This window comes from Anarrhichthys ocellatus, unplaced genomic scaffold (assembly GCF_004355925.1).
Source record: "Anarrhichthys ocellatus isolate YVR2014 unplaced genomic scaffold, GSC_Weel_1.0 scaffold8, whole genome shotgun sequence".
NCBI lineage: Eukaryota > Metazoa > Chordata > Actinopteri > Perciformes > Anarhichadidae > Anarrhichthys > Anarrhichthys ocellatus.
In genome coordinates this window covers 8,896,405-8,918,328 of record NW_022280038.1, presented here as the reverse complement: position 1 = coordinate 8,918,328, position 21,924 = coordinate 8,896,405, and positions in this window count along the sequence as shown.

The window sequence follows — 21,924 nt, the reverse complement described above, 5'->3', positions numbered from 1 at the left end:
CAGATTTAAGAAGCACATTGTTGCTTATTTGACAGTTTATTTTTTTGATCGTGCACATATTTATTTTCTGCACTTTTATTTCAAATATTCCCTCTGAAAACCTTGTGAAGGAGTTGTCAATTTGTCATGGAAATCACTTTTGAACTCGTGCTTCGAGTTCTACTAATAGCTGATAATTGCTGGGCACTCTTTCTTCAAGTTTTTCTAAAACATTAAAGGAGTTGCTATGGCAATTTGCACTCTATGTTTCTGGGTATAGAGAAGTGCAACGCAATAAAAATTGTATGCAAAAAGAGCCCTGATATCGGAATCATATGGGTATCGACAGATATCCAAATTCAAGTATCGGAATCAGATTAGAACTGTAAACAAGTGGAACAATTTCAACTTTAACAAACGATTACTTCTAGGCCCATTGTGTTCAGGATTAGTGGAATGCTTGAATACTTCAAACGTTTCCTTTTGTGTAAAATCTTTTTCTGTAACAACGTGAGACTCTGGGCAGCGGGGAGGAGACCTCTGGCCAAGAGAATGCATCGGATATGAGGAGCAGCGGCAGGACTGTGCATCATGTGATGAATCTTTGAGCTCAAGAGGACATGTGAGGCGCACATTAGGTCACCTCATACATTTAAAAAGGACTGCTGAATAAAGCGCTCATTATACAGTAGAGACGTGCTTGAATGGCCAATGAAAGCTCTTTGGCGGTCCGTGGTGAAGATTGCACATTAAAGAAGCCGTACTATTTCCATGACTTCTTTTTCATTAAAAGTGTGTAACGAGTGAAAAGCTTATTGTCTTCCCTCAGCTGAATGCAAAGAGTAACTTATTGCCCATTATTATTGATACTGACGGTCTGTCTCATTGGTAAATCAAATATTTAATCGGGCAACGAGCTGTTAATGTTCTGAGTGTATGATAGTGCACTTACGATAACTACATCGAATGAGGAATAATGAGGTTCCCTGCTTTCACAGCCTATTAAGCTATAATATTTAATGCATTAGGTGAACTTCTGCTAAAGGCCACATAAATACTAAAATGAATATGTTAACTGAATATACTGGTACTTTTTTCAGAAGGAGATTCAAAGCATTTTACAGTGTGTTAAAAAGAGATCTCTGAACTCATCAAGAGAGAAACATCTTCATTGACATGACATGACGATGCATGTCGGTTCGATGTAGCGCTACAAGGAATAGTCGTTTAATCAATTAGTCAACAAACACAGGACAGGAAGTGTTGCTGAGTTATTTTAAAATTACATTAGTGATGTTTGTGACCATAGACTGTATATGAGAAGAATGTACTCATCGTGACGTCACCCATTGGTTTGTGGACATTGGTTTTGAAGCCTCGAGTTTGGCATTTTGGCCGTCGCCATCTTGGTTTTTTGCAACCAGTGAATGGAAGTATTTGGACTGGATATACAGCACTGGTAGCACCCTGTCAATCACCAGGTAACCCCGCCCTAAAGCATACTTTATGGTCTGTTTGACTCTAAATGGACCATAATGTACTAAATGAACATCATGCTGTATTGAAGAAGACTTCAAACTAGAGATTGAGACCATAAACTCATGTTTACAATGTTTACTGAGGTAATAAATCAAGAGAGAAGTAGAGTCATTTTCTCATAGACTTCTATACAACCAGAGGAGTCGCCCCCTGATGGTCACTAGAGAGAGTGCAGGTTTAAGGTACTTCCTCGTTGGCGTCACCTTTCAGAAACAGAAATTGCTACCTGTTTGTTGTGTCTGTTATGTGATTTCTGTACTTACGTTACATAGTTTACATTTACTTAGTTTACGTAGTTATTTTAATCCCAACCATGATGTGTTTTCTAAACCAAACTAAGTGGTTTTGTTGCCTAAAAATAACTGCGGCTGTTTCACGTCAAGGCATAAAAATGTCATTCTATTGATACGCCTTCCCATGAGATCAGGTTGGAACATATCTTTGTTGTGGAATGTTTGTCAAACAAACATCACCTTTGGCTTAAAACATTTTTTGACATTAAAGATATCGTTCTTTGACATTTACAGATTAAACAATCAAGAAAATAAGTGGAAGACTAATCAATAATGAAAAAAATCTGTAGGTGCAGCTCTACTGAGATGCTTTCGTCAAACTCTGGTAGCCAACTGGTTGCTTAGACAACAAGTCCCTTTGCTGTGTGCTGCTGGCGGTGCTGACATTAGCACTGTGATTCGTCTCTGCTCAGGGCGCTGCTGCTGCTGCTGCAGCCCCTCAAAAGATGTCACAGACATGTCAGGATCACCTTTATAAACAAAGTCTCCAATTATCCCCGAGCTCTGAAACCCTTACTGCCTTCACCGACATGTGCGGAGGCCGCTCTGAATCCTTTCTAATCTCCAGACGCACACTCCTTTGGCTCAATCAAGAAAAGCATAAGAGTACACTGCGGTTTCTTGATTAGGCATACTTAATAATACGAATTAATTCCATGGCAGCTCGTCCAAGCAGCAAATCACTGAATCAATCACACAATATAGACATTCATTGTTAAGAGATTGAGTCGAGACACATGATGTAAGCTTTTTCATTAGTGGTGCCGCATGTAGGCTTCTGCTTTCAGACCCTGAACCTTCAACCTCTTGGTTTCTCTTCTGCGATAAGGTGTCTATTTTTTTTTACAGAGAATGCATCAATAACCACTTTGTTAGCAAAACAAACTTGTCAAATGCGACGTCACAGATGAATGGCCAGGCTACTTCAAGCTGGACACGAGAAAAGCCACGAGTGTACCAATAAAAGCTCAACACAACAATTGTGTGCAGGTCATCTTTCAATGCACGACTCATTGGACCTTGAGGCAGAGCGCCTATAGCGGCAGAGGACAACGCTGAGTTCCACTCCTGACAGACAAGAGCAAGAAGATATAACATAACAAATCTCCATTTCATATAGTGAGTTAAACTCAGGAAACCGTGCCTAGTATAAAATGTCCAGGTTGTGTAATATATTCCAGGAGGAATATATTTTCAGTTTGAATGCCACGCAAGCAGATCTGCAGGAACTCATTCAAAAGCTCATTTTCAAAAATGTTTACTTAAATTCAGCCAATCGCAGAGGCAATATGCCAGTCCTAGTCAGGTGTAGTTTATACCCAATAGTGGTGCAACGGACCACTGTTCATCCGTGATCCGTACGGATCCCCCCCTCACGGTTCGGCACACATGTGAACCGCGGATTAATTACACAGTTCAACGTTAACCATCACAGTGTGAAATAAAGTTTTACTGACGATCGTTATCCGCCAATATTCAGTCAAATATGCGATCAGGACTTCGGCATTCATGCTTTTCTAGTCGCCGATCTCTGATAATGTTATTATATATATTCAAACGACAAAGGGATCTGTATCTGCCAATATAGATCATCAATGATCGTCAATTAGTATGGGCGGCAAAAATCTCTAAAAGTTATATTTGCTCCCTTTTTATTTTGTGCTGATCCGATCCGTGATCCGATTTTTGTGGTTTCTTGTTAATGACCTTTTGGAAATCTTAAATTCACTAAGTGCAAATTAAGACATGAGAAAAGAGATGAAAGGAGGGTAAAAAGCAGAGAAAGACAATTCGAGGGAAGAATATACTTGATGTGGAAATGTCCCGATTCTAAGATGCATCGCTAGAGACCAAAACCTTTTTCTGCACCAGACTGTAAGCAGGTTTATTTCAGCTGTTAAGCTGCTCATTTTAATAAGGTTAAAATTATACCAGCACTGTTGTCGTGGCTGGTAATCAACACCTCCCTTAAAATGTTTAAATTAGCCTGTAAAATATAATCTTTTTGAAGGATCTATTGCAGGCCTGTTGAGCTTTGAATTGCGTTGATGCTGAAATGCGCTGTATAAATAACTTATTTTATAATCATCAAACATTTCTTAAAGATAAAAAAAACAAAAAAATGATATGAGATTTTATTGTCAGTTTTCAAAAACTGATGTTTATTATTTCTATTCGGCTGTCCACCCTGTCACCACGGTTTTGACGTTACATTTAGTTTGCTTGTTCACACTCCAAACAGAAAGAAGTCAAATTGGTTGACACTGCGACCTTTCCTTCTATACTATTGTTGAAACCCCAAAAGCAGTGATGACAAAAAACGCACATCATTCTTGAGGCCTATTTATGATGGGAAAAGGATCACAGTGTTGAGTGACCTTTCCTCTAGAAGCACCCTCAGGCCACACCGCCCCGTCCTTACAGTCCCATCACACTTCTTCTGTTCACACTCATTAGCTGCTCTGTGAGGGGGAGTCATGTAGAAACCTCAGCATATGGTACAGGCTCGTATGCTGAGGTCCCGTTTCTGGAAAAAAAAACTGTCATGTTTCTGCGGAGATAAAAGAGGAATCAACGGGGAAAACGCCAAACAGCCACTGTGTAAGCCCCCCGGCATGTCATCAAGTTGAAATCTAAGCATTGCTCTTTTCATCACAATATAACAGCAGATCATAATCTGTCAGAGGGAGCAGCAGCATAAGATGTTACACTTGACTGCACAGCATGGAGATGAGTTATATCACCTACAGGGGGAGAGAGAATAACGTAGATTGATGGCAAAAAAATATCAATATTTTACCATTTACATGTCATCATTTCTATGAGCTCCACTTTCAGCACTAAAAAACATTTTCAAAATCACTAAAAGTGACGTATAGATAGATATTTATCTGCGATCATTGTGTTTAGAAGCTGTCATTAACGGTCTTTGTGAATTGTTATCCTGTAATCTTAAACACTGAATAAAGATTTTAAAAGTGTATGCATGGATTGTGTTCCTTGCCTTAACTCTCTTATATGTACAAGAGAATTGCTTACACTATATCTATCGACACTCCGCTGCTTCTTGCGGGATCTTAAATCTCCTCCACTTACACAGCAGCTGCTGATTTATACAATACGGCAATACAGCATGTAGATGTAATTGAAATATCTCAGCCTGCTGTCATTTCACTGTATTAAAAGAGCTTCTTCTGCCTCGAGGGTCCTTTCGAAAATGATTTTAATGCACACAGTGCTTTAATGCAGGGCTGCAACTAATATTTATTTAGATTATGATCAATCTGTTGCGTTACAGCTGATTGATCTACAAAAATTCAGAAAAATAGAGAAACAATAAAGATGTATTGAAGCCCAAGGTGAAATGTAGATATTCTGTTTTGCCGCATTAGAAAACATTCACATCAATCAAACTTTATTTAGCACCTTTCATACAGGTTAGTGCGGCTCAAAGCGCTTCAACAAATCCAACGATGAGTTGGTCTCTGACCTCCTGTCTGTGGCTCTCAGCACTAATTGGTTCCGACTGAAGATCTTTAAAAGCTCATCGTGAGTAACTAGTTTCATGTTTAAACCGCGCATCATCTAAAATGGTCCCATGTATCTGCCATGCACATTTTCCTTTCCTTGACAATATTTTACTTAAATTCTTGCGGATAAAATTAATAGTGCCGATGCCACCTCCGTGATTTCATTTTCCAATGTCTCTGTAACACAGCACTCAGGAAGCATCACTGTGTTACTGCAGTTGCTGTGGTTTCATGATTTCCAGGTGAAGAAATATGGGGACTTGGCAGCATGAGCCGAGCACGCTGAAAATAAAGTCGGCTGTGCTGTATTTCAAGCCACACTGTGCCACCGCTGGGCTGTCAGGCATCTTTGGTTACATCGGCCCTGTCCCCGTACCTGTCAGGGGTTTCATCTCACATGGCACATCATCTCATTTCATGGCACTCGGAAGGCTGCAGTCCACTGAGAGGAGCAGCAGCAGCGCAATCCTCAAGTGTGCGGGGAAATTCTCAGACATAGGCACGGTCATATGACGTTGTCACATCAGATTTAGCAGCGGAACAGCACAACACAGCTAACGCTAGTCAGATTAGTGTCTGTAGAGAACGAATTGCCTTGGTCATTTTCTTTACGAGTATTCATGCATGTCAGTAGGCTGAGCGATATGGCCAAAATCTTCTATCCTGTGTGAGGTCAGGATAAGATAGGTCTGTGTCCTGTTTGCTGGCTCTTCTATGTCTTTCAGGATGTTGATTGTCAGCTGATGAGCCACACCTGAGACTGGTGTGGCAACCTCCGCTTCTGCCGAGTGAAGCCAATATGGAAGTGTCTTAAAACTTGCAGTCTCTCTACTGACCAGCAGGGGGCGACTCCTCTGGTTGTATAGAAGTCTCTGAGAAAGTGACTCTACTTCTCTCTTGATTTATTACCTCAGTAAACATTGTAAACATGAGTTTATGGTCTCAATCTCTAGTTTCAAGTCTTCTTCAATACAGCATGATGTTCATTTAGTAAATTATATATATGGTAAATTCCGTTCATTGGCTCCAAAAAAACCATGGCTACGGCCTTAATCCAAGATGGCGACAGAGAAATCGCCGAACTCGAGGCTTCAAATCGGCAGACAACAAACCAATGGGTGACGTCAGGACGACTACATCCACTTTTTATATAGTCTATGGTTCCAGCAATAAAGACTCGCCACCTGCACATAGACGGACTCTTCCTTTTTCTGTTTTGTTTAGCAGATTTTCTGCTAATTCAATAAATACATAGTCTAACAAAATGAAATGACCACATGGTAAAGCCAAATGTTGGATACTCCTGTATCTATCTATCTGTCTATACTTAGATATCTATCTATCTATCTGTCTGTCTGTCTAGCTAGCGAGTGTATATCTATCTATTTAGATAGTGTGTGACATTACAGTGTGTGTGTGTGTGTGACATTACAGGGAAAGAAAGAAAGAAAGAAAGAAAGAAAGAAATATTCCCAGCTATACACTGACTGTCTACATGCATGCACACTAATACAGAAGAGTAAACAGACTAAGACAACAGTTTGATCAACACAGCGTGCTACAGTTTAGATACAGGGCTGTTTGCCACTGTACAAGGCAGACACACACTCACACCAGCTGAAACCACTACCCTCCGTTTTTAGTTTATTAGTTAGTTTAGTTTCATTTATTCTCCTCACAAATCCCCAATTCAAAACAGAATATGTCATAATGATCCAACATGGCCGACCAATTCCAAAAAGTTACTGATGTTTGTTGTTGTTGTTTTTTAACACAAATTCACAAGAAACCACCATTGCAGCTCTCGATATCGAACAATTCACTTAGCGTTCCCGTCTGTGAGTCACTCGTACCGATTCTTCACTCTGTAATTAGAAATATTATGAACATGTTGTGCTTGTAAACTCATTACTACTCGTTTAAACTCTCCATCATCGGAGCACTGTTTCTGTTTGCAGCCAGTATATGTGTGCATAAAACAGAATATTTAGAAGTTTTAACGCTGTTAAAAATAAACCTGAACACAACCATAACTTGGCATCAGTTCAGTCAGCCGACTCACAGAACGGATTTGTGTGAATGCAAACTAAGTAGGGTGATATTTGGCATCTAGTCCGACGTCGTCACTACCCAAAAGCAAAACACCGAGCGCAGCGGCGCGGTGGAGACTGGGAAGTGGCGATAATAAAACCAACCACGTCCAACCGTCGCTGGGAACATATACTACTCTGGTGAAGGGAGATGGATAAATCTGTGCAGGCCAGAAATCCACCTGATATACGCAGCGAGCCGAGACACACCAGCTCAGCAGCGGATAATTATTCACTTGAACGTATCAAAAACCCACAAGAAGTCACGGCTGAGAGCAGACAGCCCCTTCACTTGAAACGTTATGGTGTTGTTTGATAAGCAGCAGATGACCATCAGTACACGGGTATAAGCTTCAGGTTGACAAAGGGTGCAGCTGAGCGAAGAGCAAGGGGCTCAGCGGTGTAGATGTAATTATGATAGGGTGAACAGTAAAAAAGCAAGCTGTCACATAAAAGCATTGCTTTCCGACTTAAACATTTCCTCTAAAGTGAGGCTGAATATGAAGTGTGTGTGGAGAAAATGTGAATTGCTATCTAGTGTGTGTGTGTGTGTGTGTGAGACAAAAGACAAAATTACAGAGGGGGGGGAGGCTCTCTGCAGGACAACAATTATATCCTTAGGGCCAATATTTTACCACAACATGAATGAACACAATGAGAGCTTCTGTGCCAAAAAACACACACACGAAAAACAAAGCATGAATTCCCAATGAATGCCACTGCAGAGCTAGCAGAACAGCGGGTTAATTAGCAGCCAGAATTAACATTGTAATGCATTAAAACAGCAGTAGTAGCAGCTAAAACACACACACACACACACACACACACACACACACACACACACACACACACAATATACTGTGCATACTAGAAAATAAATTACCAAATAGCCTCCCTACCTTGGTGTACAGGGTGAAGACAACATTTCCAAAGCACTTGGCAGGTAAACTTCACCTGAAAAATGTCTTCGAAAAAGAAACCAGGAGCCCGGTGTTGTGTCTACTTGTTTCCCCGCAGGAAGCACGTCATTCCATTCCGGGGCTACGTGGCTGGTTCGTTCGGGGAATCCTTCGTGCGCAGCAGGTGTTCTGACCCGGGTGTGCGCTGACCTTTGCGGGCGGAGCCAATCGCTGCTGACCGCTGCGTGAAGCGAAAGACGGACGGAAAGAAGTCAGGGTTTATCGAGCAAAGGTGCGTTCAATGTCAACTAATTTATAGGTTACCTTCATGGAGGTTGTAATGTAGTCCTAGTTGTAATTTCAACTGCCTTACAGTTGTGTTTGAACTTTCTGGTCATTTCTGTTAAATTGCATTACTGATCTCGTGATTTCAGCAACAATTAAATTGCATGTCTGTTTCATTTGTTTTGCAATGTGTACATTGGCTGAGCTCCAAATCCATCAAGATGTATTCTACTTAGAAACTACAGTATACAGCTAGCAGTAGCCTAATCTTGAAGAGCAAGAACATTGCATCTCTAGTTAATAATGCAATCATAGTAACACAATACTATATGTATAATGTGGCTTTGCAAACCTTATTTTCTATATGCTAAAGAAATGAATAAATAAATAAAGAGAGGTCAATCCCATTCTATTTATATGAATCAGGGCAGACATCCCTCTAACTATAACACAATACAGTTTAAAATCACCGTAAATTACAGGCTACAAAATGACCGTATATTAAACCAAAACCACTCCAAAACAGTTTGAATAAAGAATAAACTTTACAACATCTGTGTACTTGAGGTTTTTTTTAGGGGTTGTTGCATTAGCTTCAGCTGGGTGTACCTAATAAACTGCCAACTGAGTGTATGTTGCAGTGAGTAGAGGGCCTCATCAGCAAATCTGCTTTAGCTTTGATTTCTGTCCTATGTGGTTGACAGAATGTCCATATTTTACATACAATAATTACACTAATATTAATAATAATAAGGCTTCATTAAAAACAAAACCTACAAGAACAATACGCCTACTGGAGTGGTTCAATTTAGAGCAACGGCTTTATAAGTTCCAAGAGCCAAGCTTACATTATAGAATCATTTAAAAAATATTTAAATACAGTTCCATAATACAAAGTCATTTTCCAAGTTATGTAGCACATCAAACTTCATTTTTAGTATTTTTTTACTTTTTTACTTTTTACTGATGAGAAGCCTCACATCTTAATTTATTCAAATGGAATCTCTTTGTCTGCCTCCACCATTCATAAGTCACATGTCTCCTACATTGTAAGCAGAGGAATACTGTGGATTTCCTAATAACTCCCAGACAACAGATGAGGAAATGTGAATAAAAAGAATAAAAAGCCTTGAAAGAACAGGAACAAGACTTTAATGGTAAAAGGCAGGGCGAAGCCATTTCATTGATTACATCTCTACCGTACTGTTGACTTGTTACTGTACTAATCCATGAACACGTGAACACATTCAAGTAAAATGAGTGCAAATGGACGCCAAAGACGACCTAACGAACAGAAATAATATGCCTTTACCCAAAGAAATTTGAGCATAAATTTATATTTACATTGACTGACCTTTGCAAGTCCAAAAGCAAGCCACTTCCAAAAGGAACAGCGAATAGGTTTCTCAAATAGCCAGTGACAGCTGACAAAAGAAATTACTGCCTTTAATCCTCACAGAATCCTGCATAGTGGGTTATGTAAAGGTCAACTCATGACCCCTCATTATGTGGACATAATGGCATGTTTTTTAAGGGCACTATGACTCTGCAAATTGGGGACATTTTGATGTAATCAGCGGTGCAGAGTAGTTTCAAATATAGAGTCACCAAAGAGGACTTTGGGATATGTAAGCGCCCCGTAAGCACATACTTAAATTTGTTCACGTTATCACATGTCATGTGTGTTCCACAGAGCCGGGAAGGTGTCGTGGAGAATAAAGATATAATCTATGCTCTTTATTTAGCATTATACCATTATTCTTGTTGTACTTTAAGCATTGGCTTTCAAACACAACGCCGACTTATACTGCAGATGTCATCCTTTTGTTAAAGAGCTTCAGGGTTGTGCAGCGCCTAATGAATGTCTTCTCCTTCATCTTCTTCAAACTTAACGGCTGATTGAACGCACCAAAGGTTTTTGCTTCCCTCAAAAAGAAAGCAAAATATATAATTTGATATTTAATTGAGAGTACAAACTTACTGAATAGTGTGTACTGACTATTAAATCAAGAGCACAAAGTATGAAATGATGCTGTTGAACTTCATTCAATAGTCTTATGTGTATTTTAAATAGTGAGCTATAGGTGGACCTTTTGGTATTATCCTTTTATTTGGGCGGTAGCATAGAAGTATCTATTTTATTATTTACAACAGGAAGTAGACACAGAAGACGTTACTTGATAATATTTGCCTCCTCCGTGGGAGGGCGGCGTAAAAACTCTTCACATCCAATCCGTGTCTGTACCTTTTTATACCAAACGAATAGGCGGAATAACGGCCAAACATTCACACCTGGAACAAGCTGCGTGAAAGGGGCTACTGATTGCATGACATTGTGCCGGTGTTATTTCGTTCACCTCTGTGTTTGTGTCCATAGAGTCGAGTTCCCTGCCTCAGATGACGGTGCCAACTCAACACATTCTCATCCACACTCTGGGTATCCCAGCGGTTCCAACTATGACGCTCCACTATGGCCGCGCCGCATTAAACACGTTCAAACAAGAACACTTGCTCAGGTTCAGGCCGCAAAACCACTTTGTTCGGTTTGGGAGAAAACATCATGGTTGGGCTTAAAATAAGTACGTAAACTCAGTAAAATGTAACATAAGTACGGCAATGATTAACTTCAAAATAACGCAACAACACTTTGGGACACAGACGCTGGTCTCCTGGTTGAAAGTCCTGTGTTTGTTTGAAGCATCCAGCTCCACTCCCTCCCACACGTTTTTTTTTATACTGCGAAGTCACACTCCCGGAGCATTTTTATTGAGCACCTAATAATGACATGGATGAGTAAACATTGTAGTTACTTGAACGCCCGGTGCTTCAAGCGCTGAAGGGTGCCTCGTGCGCCGGTATCTGATGCCCTGGGAAAGAATTTGCTGACTGCCTCAAATGAACCTTCTCAACCATGTTTCCCTTTTGCTTATCCCCGCTTGCCATGTGCTTGGTTTCAATAAGTAAAAGATAAACAACTCTACTTTCAAAACATAAATATAGAGCTGTCACTTCTCCGACATCCATTAAAACCAAAGTAAATGAGTCCCCATCATCCCTCCCCACCTCTTTATTTAATTGCATCACATCCTCGGAATCCTCTCGGGGCACCGCTGCCTTTAGCCCTCATGAGTTGGACTGATTTTTTTGTTTTCAGGTTGTCGGTCACGTTTAAAGGCAGACTCGAAACCCAAACCAAACACTGTTATGATGGGGGAATAAATAGTACAGGCATTGAACAGTTGGATTCACGGATGCTTGAAAATATTCAAGACAGGCACAGCAGCACCTCGGATTATCTGAGATTTCATGAAGGTTTGGCTTGCGATCCACTTATAGACTTGATCCAGTCAGTTTAGCAGTTTGGAATAAAGGGATCTCTATGAAAACGCAATGAGTCACTTCACTCAGTCTCTTGTTCTGTTACTGCCACAACGGCTACTTAGTCATTTTTGCACATTTTTGCTCTTTTCCCAGAAATTAACATCATTAGATTTCTGCCATTTTACACCTGCACTGTAGTTGCCCTCAATATGTTGCTACCATTACCAGTCACCTCTTCCCCCACCCTTAATTATCTCCCCTGAACCTATATCAGCCCTTTCACCCCAGTATTTGCAAGATCATCTAACCTTTTACCAAGTCATGGCTTCCCAGTCTTCACTCTTGTTTCCTGCCTGCCATGTTCTTGACCCCAACCTGTTTCCACTTTCACCTGCCTGCTAAGTTTTCCCTCGCCGACTGATTACCTGTTGCCTCTCTGCTTTGAACTCCTACCAACTCAACAAATTGATTGCTTTCTACTGCCCTGCCTCTGTGCCCTGCTTGTGAGTCCACATCTTTGCGTTAGGAGCTGTAACAGTTACCGCTATTTCTCCCCGTAGCTATCTCATACAAACAATCACTGCTCTTGCATTCCTCCCTGTCTCCCCTCTTTAGAAAATCCTCGGTTCAATTTTTGTGTTCTATTTTTTTATTTAAAAAATATTTTGCGCTATTCATTATACATCACTCCTGCATTTCTTTGTTGTCATCCTGCTCCTCTTCTCTCGGGCTCTCACTTTTCTCCTCGCAGTGGCTCATCTCCCGTCCCAGACAGGACAATGCCGTGTCAATGTCAGAAAAAAAAGGAAGGGACTACTTCTGCTCCACAGCACAAGACAAGACAAAAAACCCACACAATGCACATCTCAGAGTGCTGAGCATGTTGACGGGGCTTACACAGGGCTGAGGCCCAGAGTCTTACAAATTTCTCTGCCAAGCAATTGAGGCATTGTTCCCCTCATTTTCAGTGCTGCAAAATAGCCCAGTGAAATGAAATCCATGTCGCACTGAGAGCGGACATGATGCCTGCAAACATGTTTTCCACGAGAAATATCTTAATTCTTATGGCATATCTTGTATCTCTTACATCTAGAGAATATTGATCCGATATCCTCATTGACCTCACTCATTTTGGCAAGCAAATTCAAGTGGATACACAGTGCATCATTGCAAGGAAATTACATATAATTGCAAGCTAAAAGTATATTATCTTAATCATTCTGACCACTGACAAGCGCTGGAAACTCAGGCGATGTTTCCAGATCCGAGCTCATCGTAGGAGTGCCCCTCTCATTGTAATGTCCTGGACAAACTCTCTCCTTTCAGTCACTGCCCTCTTTTCTTCTGCTTCTCTGACCAGGCTAGGATTAGCATCAAGGACAAATTAAAAGAGTAATTAGATGTTATGACATTATTGCCGAGCGGATGCAACTGGTTCTCAAGTCATCTTGATTAAAGAGCAACTCAACACCGGCTAGAAATCTGCTGACCTCTAGTAGTTTAAAGGTACAGTTCACCCTTGCCGGTAGAGATATGTATTTGTTGCCTAGTTTTGGAAATACTGGCTGTAGAGGTGTTGACCTTATCGTTATAATGTTATATTGAAGATATAATATTGTGGCACCTGCGGTGGAAGGCTAGTCTGAACTTGTTCCTACATGAAACAGCTCGCAACAAGGTCTGTGGATTATTGAGAGTAATCAGGTCTGGAATGAGACATTGCTGTTGAGGTTTTTTTTTGAGCACCACAAGCCAAGTTTCATATAGTTATATAATATATATATATAGAGAAGGCAGACGTCTCTACGGCTGATATCTCCAGGCAACACTAGACTGATAAACAGCACTACATGTAAGAGGGGAAAACATCTATTTTTGATTTTGGGTTGTCCCTTTAAGTTCTCACCTTGCTGCAGGGATTTAGAAGTGTACATCAGGGTGTGACAGTACACAGTGACATCACTTTTGGGTGTGGTCACAGGTGCAACACACTCATATTTATTCTGTCAGTTGCTTTTTTTACCATGCTAGCGTCATCTCGGACTCGTAGCACCCACCCTTTGGTTCTCCTTCAGGTAAACACTGTTAGCTCTGTCAGCACTGTTGCCGTAGTTGGCACTGTTAGCACCGTTAGCTACGAGCCGGCGGCTCATGCGTCGCCATGTTACGAGCCGTGGAGAGGCAATCAAAATGCTCCCAATCTAATATTATGCTCCTTTAAGTGGTCCAGGACCTTCATCCAGAGTGATTTCACTCCACAACTATTTCCATGAAATTTGGTACAGATATTTGTCATCCCAAGAGGATGTATAGTCATTACTTTGCACATCACACAAAAAGAGTGTGAAATATTTTCTATTCCCCAAATATAAATAATGCTGCAGAGCCAAGGTTATCCTGTGCATAGTGTCGTGCACAAATCCATATTTTCTGTGATTATTGCAGCTTCAACTTCACACACACTGGCCAACACACTGAAAGGCTAATTCAGATGCAGATCACTCTATCATCCCGGAAAACTGGCAATGATTAGATTAGTCTGTGTCTTTTAAAGACACAGACTAATGCTTTTATGTCATTTTGATCTGATTAATCTTGACTGCTCCCCAGTAAGTAGGTAATGCAACCCTGGTAATATTACTGATATAATAACTGCTTGTTAGGTTTAGATTAGATTTTTATATTTGACTGATCACTCTTAATGCTTGAACCGATGTGGCTCTCAAGTCTTCCATACAGTTTCTTTTTTCTCTACTTCTGAGCATGAGCTTGTGCATAACCTTAAATCCCCAGATGGTGTTCTTTAATTGGTAGTGTTGCGCGGCACAGTGTTGATCAGACCTGTGAGGAATGCATAAACGCTTGTCTTGTGTTTGTTATCTGGATAAATACAATAGACACAACATCTAATACATAAGGCACTGGATGGTGGGATAGTCAGGTGGACTAGATCTTGATGACAACAATGAGAACCAGTGGTAAATGGGACCATTTTCTCCCTTTGATTTGATACCTACAGTGTAAACATAATGTTCTCTCAAGCTAAGTGCTGCCATAAAACCCTTTGTATTTCCCCCTCCATGTTTTCTTCTGCAACATTTCCATGAGGTTCAGATTGCATGAAACTGTATTTCAGAACACAAGGCCCAAGCTAAATATAGAACTTGTTTGAGAAAAAAAGAGGCAATGACAGTATTCTCTTAGCTTGGCTATTAGCATGGGAAAGAATTTGGGTCCGTCCACATCGTCAGGCGACGCAAAGCCCAAACTAGCTAAATTGAGGAAATATGATCACAGTTTGAATTTTTGTTCTATCGAGAACAGCGACGGCAGACCAAAATGTGTACTGTGTCTTCAGGTGCTAGCGAACGCAGCCATGAAGCTAGCCAGGCTAAAGCAACATTTGACTGGAATATCAGGGCAAAACAAAGAGTTATTAACATAATTCAACTGTGAATGTGTTTCTGTTTATCACTATCTAACAGGTCAGTAATGTTATGGTTGAAATGTTTTAGAATACACATAGTGCCAATGGCATCTGGGAGCACAAATGGGAGAAAACATATTGTTAATTGGAGTTACGATTCGGAGTAGGTCCGTGGAAAATGTTTCCCCATGTGAGGGAACCCTGGATCTAAGAATGTGTGTATTTACAGCAGCAGGGTGACACGAGTTATAAATTAAGTGCTCATGTTCATCATAATGAAGGAACATGGCCTCCAGTGCAACAACGTGGCTCATTAAGGTGTTTTTCATAGTGGGTTTTTTTATGTAGACAGAGAAGTACGCTGTACACAGGAAATAGTTATAAAATGGTTTTATTGTTGGTTTTTTTCATGAAATATGTAGACAATAAGAAAAATTACCCTGTGAAATGACCAAAATTGCCACTGCCTGGCGACTGTATTCTTATACCATGCGTCAGGTTCGATACGTGCAGTCCTACACCAAATGAAATCAGCTGTAACAATATGCTTCCACAGCTTCTGTCTCTCTGCTGACAGTATCATAAATGCAGGCTGCCCTTGCTGCCTCTCTCCAGGCCACGCAGCAACGGGAGGCACGGGAAGCACAAGCACCCGAGGACAAAAACGGCAGCAATTACACTTAACTCTTGGCATTTGAGTGACAAGGCAACTGATTCAGAAATAACCTGTAGCATCGAGTAGTGTTAAGTGCTTAAATCTTTGCCTGAGGGGGCTATCAGGGAGCCAGCTCCCTGATAGCCAACACAACAAGCAAGTTGAGTTACTGTTTTGAACAGAAACGGCTCCCCATTGTGCGTTTCAGAGGGCTGGAGACATACAGTAATCTGCTTTCTGAGACACATCATGCTAACTAGATGAGACAACGTATCAGCGTGGACTATGGGTTTACCACCACCAAGTCTCCAGCTGGGGAATGGATACAGGCAGTTCTTCAGCTCCGATTTCAAGGGAGGAATGTTTAAATCATGAATTTCCCTCTCTACAGCTAAATCAGGTGGATGGGCTCTGGGTAGAGTCCTGGATTGCATAAATGGTGGTATTCTTTATTGACATGTTAAGTGCTCATACATTTCTAGACCCTTAAGGTACATTTAAAGGAAACAAATGCATCACTAGTTTCCAAAATGGCTATTTGGGGACTGAAAATATTCGTATAATTGAGTGAAAGGCCAGTAAATCAATATTTATTGTCCCTGTGCTGCAAGTTCCTGTCCTTACAAAACATATTTATATGTTAGTCAGAGAAAGCTGTGTGTGTGCTGTGCATCCAATGTTGTTGTATGTGTACATCTAGATGTACTAATGACCAAAAAGCATGCACACAAACTTTGTGAGCACTATAAATATTACAAGTAACTTTTATGAAAGCTTTAATTCACTGGGATAATCTGTCTCTAGAGACTAGAATCTACTTTGTGGTGCATTTAAAGTTTGCATATGCAAAACATGCAAAAGTGCTGCACGGGAAGGTGATGCAACTAAAACATATTGCCTGGAGCCATACATGAACAAGTACTGCATTTGCCTACAATGTCCTTGACTTTTAAATGGAAACCGTTTAAAGAAAATAGATTTGTAATTTGAAAGTATTAAAATAAGGTGAAATATTTAGACTCAGCTTTATTGGCCAGGTACGAGTACACATACCAGTTCATTCCAGTTTTGTTGGTCTTTTTGCGCACGCAGAAATAATGTAGAAATACAGCTTAAAGTGAACGTTAACATTTTGTGACATTGGTCTTTGTGATGTGAGTCATTAGTGTAGTTAGTCAAGACGTTTATTTTGAAAAAAGCCTCTATGTTTGCAACAAGCTAATATTGACACGCCGTCACTGACAGCTCCAAAACTGACTCTAGAGGGGAACGTAGAGCGTCATAGTTTGAAGAGGAGGAGCACCGACCAATCTGCTTTATTTGAGGCATTGGTGTGAGAATGTGTTGAGATCTATACATATAGAAACAGTAGAACAAAGGACAACAACATACAATATGTTTAGGCCGGACTGTTTCTGTAAATTGTTAAGAATAATACAGTAGTGCAACGGTGGACGTGTACAGTTTACAGTATATTCAGTATGTACAGCAGCTCAGATTGTATATTTGACAATGACAGGAACATGTACCAGAATAACTGTGTATATTAAACGTATAATTATCAAATATATACAAAGTAACCTTTAACTGATGTTAAGTGTTCATCAGAGTGACGGCCTGTGGAATAAAATGCTTGTGTCTGGTCGTTTTGCCGTACAGTGTGGTGTGTATTTGGTCGTAGGGGCTTGGCTGTTCAGACGTCGAGCGGGTCGTCCTTTAATCAGAAGATGGCGGTTCGATCCGCGGCTCCTCCGGTCCATGTCCACGTGTCCTTGGGCAAGACACTTAACCCCGATTTGCTGTATGGACGGCTGTGATTGTTTAGTCCTGATGAGCAGGTGGTGCCTTGCTTGTGAATGGGTGAATGACATTTAGTGTAAAAGCGCCGCGAGTGGTCGAAAGATCAGAAATGCACTAAACAATTACAGGACCGTTAACCATTCGTCCAGGGTGTGAAGGGTCTGCAGTGGTGTTACCTGCCTGCTTCCTGGCTCTGGAGGTGGCAGGTTGGCACCGATGACTTTTTTTTGCAGTTTTCTCTTGTCCTAGTTGGTGGCTGTTCCAAACCACACAGATGCACTGAACCACTGGAATAAAGAAAACAAATGTCAAAAACTGCCTACAATACATGCAGACAAGCCAAATGTTTATCTGTGCACATATTGCCTGAGGTTGCAATAATCTCTTTAGTTCCCACAATGCTCAGTCGCATCCCCCTGCCTCCCTGTGTGTGTGTGTGTGTGTGTGTGTTTACCTCTCTTTTTTTCAGATGCTGACATTTCCCACCTGTCCACCAGCCTCCCTCACTGTTTTTCCCCTTGAGCCTGACTTCCTGCACAGCTGGTACTCCTCTCCTCTGCTGTGTCTCAATCATATATTATACACTAATTCTGAGTATGTCGCGGTTCTCACTAGATAAATAAGAAAAAGTTTATTTAACAAGTGTTTTTTGTCACCATGCTTTCTGTATTTAACCGGAGGTAGAGCAGAGGAAGGGTTGTGCAACCATGTTTTGGATGGCGTGGGTCATTATGTCATTTATTCTGGTTTCATAACATAAAACTGTGGTTTGCTCATGTTTTCCAATCCTGAATTTGAACTTTGATTCAGAGAAGGTGTACGTTGTTTTCATGAAGAGGGGGAGAAATAATGCAAAACTATAATAGTGTAAAGTGACCACAGGGACAAACCTTGTTTGGCCAGATGAAACAATAATCTACAGATAAATGTTGAGTGATGATGGTAAATGTTTTGTTTCCGGCGTTGCATGTCCTGAATACAACAGCAGGAATGTTGTATTCTTGCCAACCTGGAGCCTCCCCTCGTGGACGCAGTTTACCCTTTTCCAAATGAATACTTCTGTGAAGAAAATGCAGCATGACAGTGACTTACGTGTACTCCGATGGCCTCCACATTTGCTGGATTTCAACCCGACAGAAAACCTTAGGAGCCTTAGAGTTACAACCGATTGAAGAAACTGCAGGGAACATGTGATGCTTTAATGGCAGGATGGAGCAAGAGTTTCGTGCGATATCCACAGCTCTTTGTGGAATTTCTTTCTTGAAGTATCGGCCATAAATCAAGGCGTGAGGAGTAATAATGTTTCACGCGATGATGGACCATTTGCTGACCACAGCAGTGGAAAATATTCAATATTTGTGTCAATTCATTCATCCTGACCTGGTGTTTATGTTAGCCTCATACACTGTATATAAGAAGTGGTCGTAGTCACCGGGATGTCACCCATTGGTTTGTAAACTCCTGTTTTGAAACCTTGATTTCAGCATTTTTGGCATTGCCATCTTGTTTTTTGTAACCAGAAGTGACATAAGGAGGAGGAGCTAAGGTCAACTCAACGTTGAGTGAGACGTTTAAGGCGACCAAGGTATTACAATTAACTTTCATGAAGTGAAAACACATAGTGAAAGGGTTAAATTTGTAAGACGAAAACACGGATAACTCTCAGACCGGACAACGCTGGGGTAGTGACCTGTCAATCACTAGGTAGCCCCCCCCCCAACACCCCCGAGTCTAATTTACTCTAAATGGACCATAATTTACTAAATAAACATCATGCTGTATTGAAGAACACTTGAGACTAGCGATTTGTTTACTGAGGTAATAAATCAAGTGAGAAGTAAGGTCATTTTCCCATCGACTTCTATGCAATCTGACTTTTTGCAACCAGAGGAGTCGCCCCCTGATGGCCATTAGAAAGAATGCAAGTGTAAGGCACTTCAGCATTGGCTTCACTTTTCAAAACCGGAGGTTACTGACTGGCTAGCCCATTTATTGTTGGAAGGGAGGTGAGTTTACCCCTATCCAATCTAAGTAAAATGTAGCTGTTCCATCAAAAAATGACAAAGTTATGGTAGCAATTGCTAGAGGAAGATAGTGAAAATTGTCAAATTTAAGAGATTCATTTTTTTGTAGGTCGACTTCCAACAACCTCTCCTGCTGTTTTACACGACACATTTTCCTCTGGCCATTTTTCTGTTGCTCATTTTCGTGAATGTGGCTACCTAGCTAGCTTGGCATGAAGAAAGATGATGTTCCTATTCTCACCATGCACAAAGCTCTGATTGGTCAATTGTTTTTCCAACCTGTGGGGGCATCCATCAATGGCCACAACACCAGACCTACTGTACATCTGCTGGACAAATCAGAGATGTGGGTGGTCATTCAGTGGTTTGGAAACTCTTTAGTCATATGACTGCAACATAACACAAAAGGGAAAAAGGGATGCTTTTCCAGCCAAAGCAAGACAAGTTATGTAGCAAGAGTGTTTTCAAATAGGAGTCGATGACATCTGACTCTTTGCTTTGCAGTCTACTGTGTGTTTTAGCCTCGAGTATCGGCACGTAGAATGAGGGTCACACAGGATACACCAATTGTATCCTTCAAATTCAAGCAAAAGCGGGACCCATTTCTCAGGCTGTATCCAGAGGAGCTTTTGGACGGGGACAGCCTTGTCATATTCGGTCTAGAAACGGAGACTTCAAAGGAAGCAGTTCCTTGAATTGGGCCACAGTCAACTCAGCGATGCACAGGCAGGAGACTCTTCATCATTATTAATTGGGTTATGCCACAAAATACAAAACCCTCACCCATCTTCACGCGTTATATGCCGTGGCTTGATTGGCCACGTGTTCACATGAACAGGCTAGTCACCGATAATGTGTTTGTACGGCCATCGAGGGAAAGCTCTCCGTCCCTGTATGTGTTTGTATTACTCATAAACAAGGAGGACAATACAGTCTGAGATCCCATGACTAATTTCTACTGACTGCCCTGAACGTTTGGACAGAGCTTGTTTGGAAAGGCTGTCTGTGCTACCCTACAGAAACATTTATACCTTATGTAGCTGCCTATGAGTTCAAAGCATTTATGACAAGGACACTGTTTAGGATGCTATCTGTGTAACGTCTCTCCTTCTCACTGCTCTTTCTGTTTTTTTTCTCTCTGGCTTTTCATTTTCTTTTATTTGAGATCTTCAATTAATTACTATGGGATGTTATTGTTTGTTTCCCCTTGCTAACAAGTTGCTGCTGTGCCAGCTGGGGCTTGGAAACATAATCTCTCAAAGCTGGGGTGGTTGATGTGTTCAAGGGACCTTTTGTTACATTTGTTGAAATTCTCAGATCATATTCTCTGACAAAAATAATAAGAAAAAAACCATCTGTAGCGGTGGCTGTCGCAGGACTGTTGAACTTACCATTACATCTGGTAATAGCTTTTTTGATTATTCAATTAATCATTTGGGCTATGACATGTCAGAAAATGGCCATCCATCACAATTTCATAGAACTTCTGTTGACATAACATCGCTGTCCACAAAAAAACAGAAAGTTGAGGATTTTGAATTTTTCACATTTAATTATTCTCATACTTCTTAAACTAAAGAAACTTTAAGCTGTAAAATGTATTGTCACAAAACTGAAAACAATTTCTTCGACAATGAAATGTTGGTATTCTGGAGATTATCAATTACCAAGCCGCTTGCTTATTAAATATTGAATTATATTAGATATTTTATTTCCTTCACACAATCAGATAAAGATGTGACCTTCAAGATAACTGCCCTTTCTGTATTAAAAACAGAAACTCAAATGTGGTGGGTGATACCTAACAGTAAGAACCAGTAAGAGTTGTGTTTAATGTCAACCTGGCAACAGATCCTGTCATCACATGGATGCTACTCGACTCCTATTAAAACCTGCTGCGGCAAAGCTGTTTCCTCCTCCTTGGACGAGCATGTTCAAGGTCACTGCAAAAAACAAAAAACAAACCAGAGTAACCTTGTCAAACTAAGCTGCATGTGTCCCCAGAGTTCCCTTGATTACACCAACACCAGGGTTGACGAAGTTACTCTCAAACTGTAATAAATCACACATACTGTATGTCTG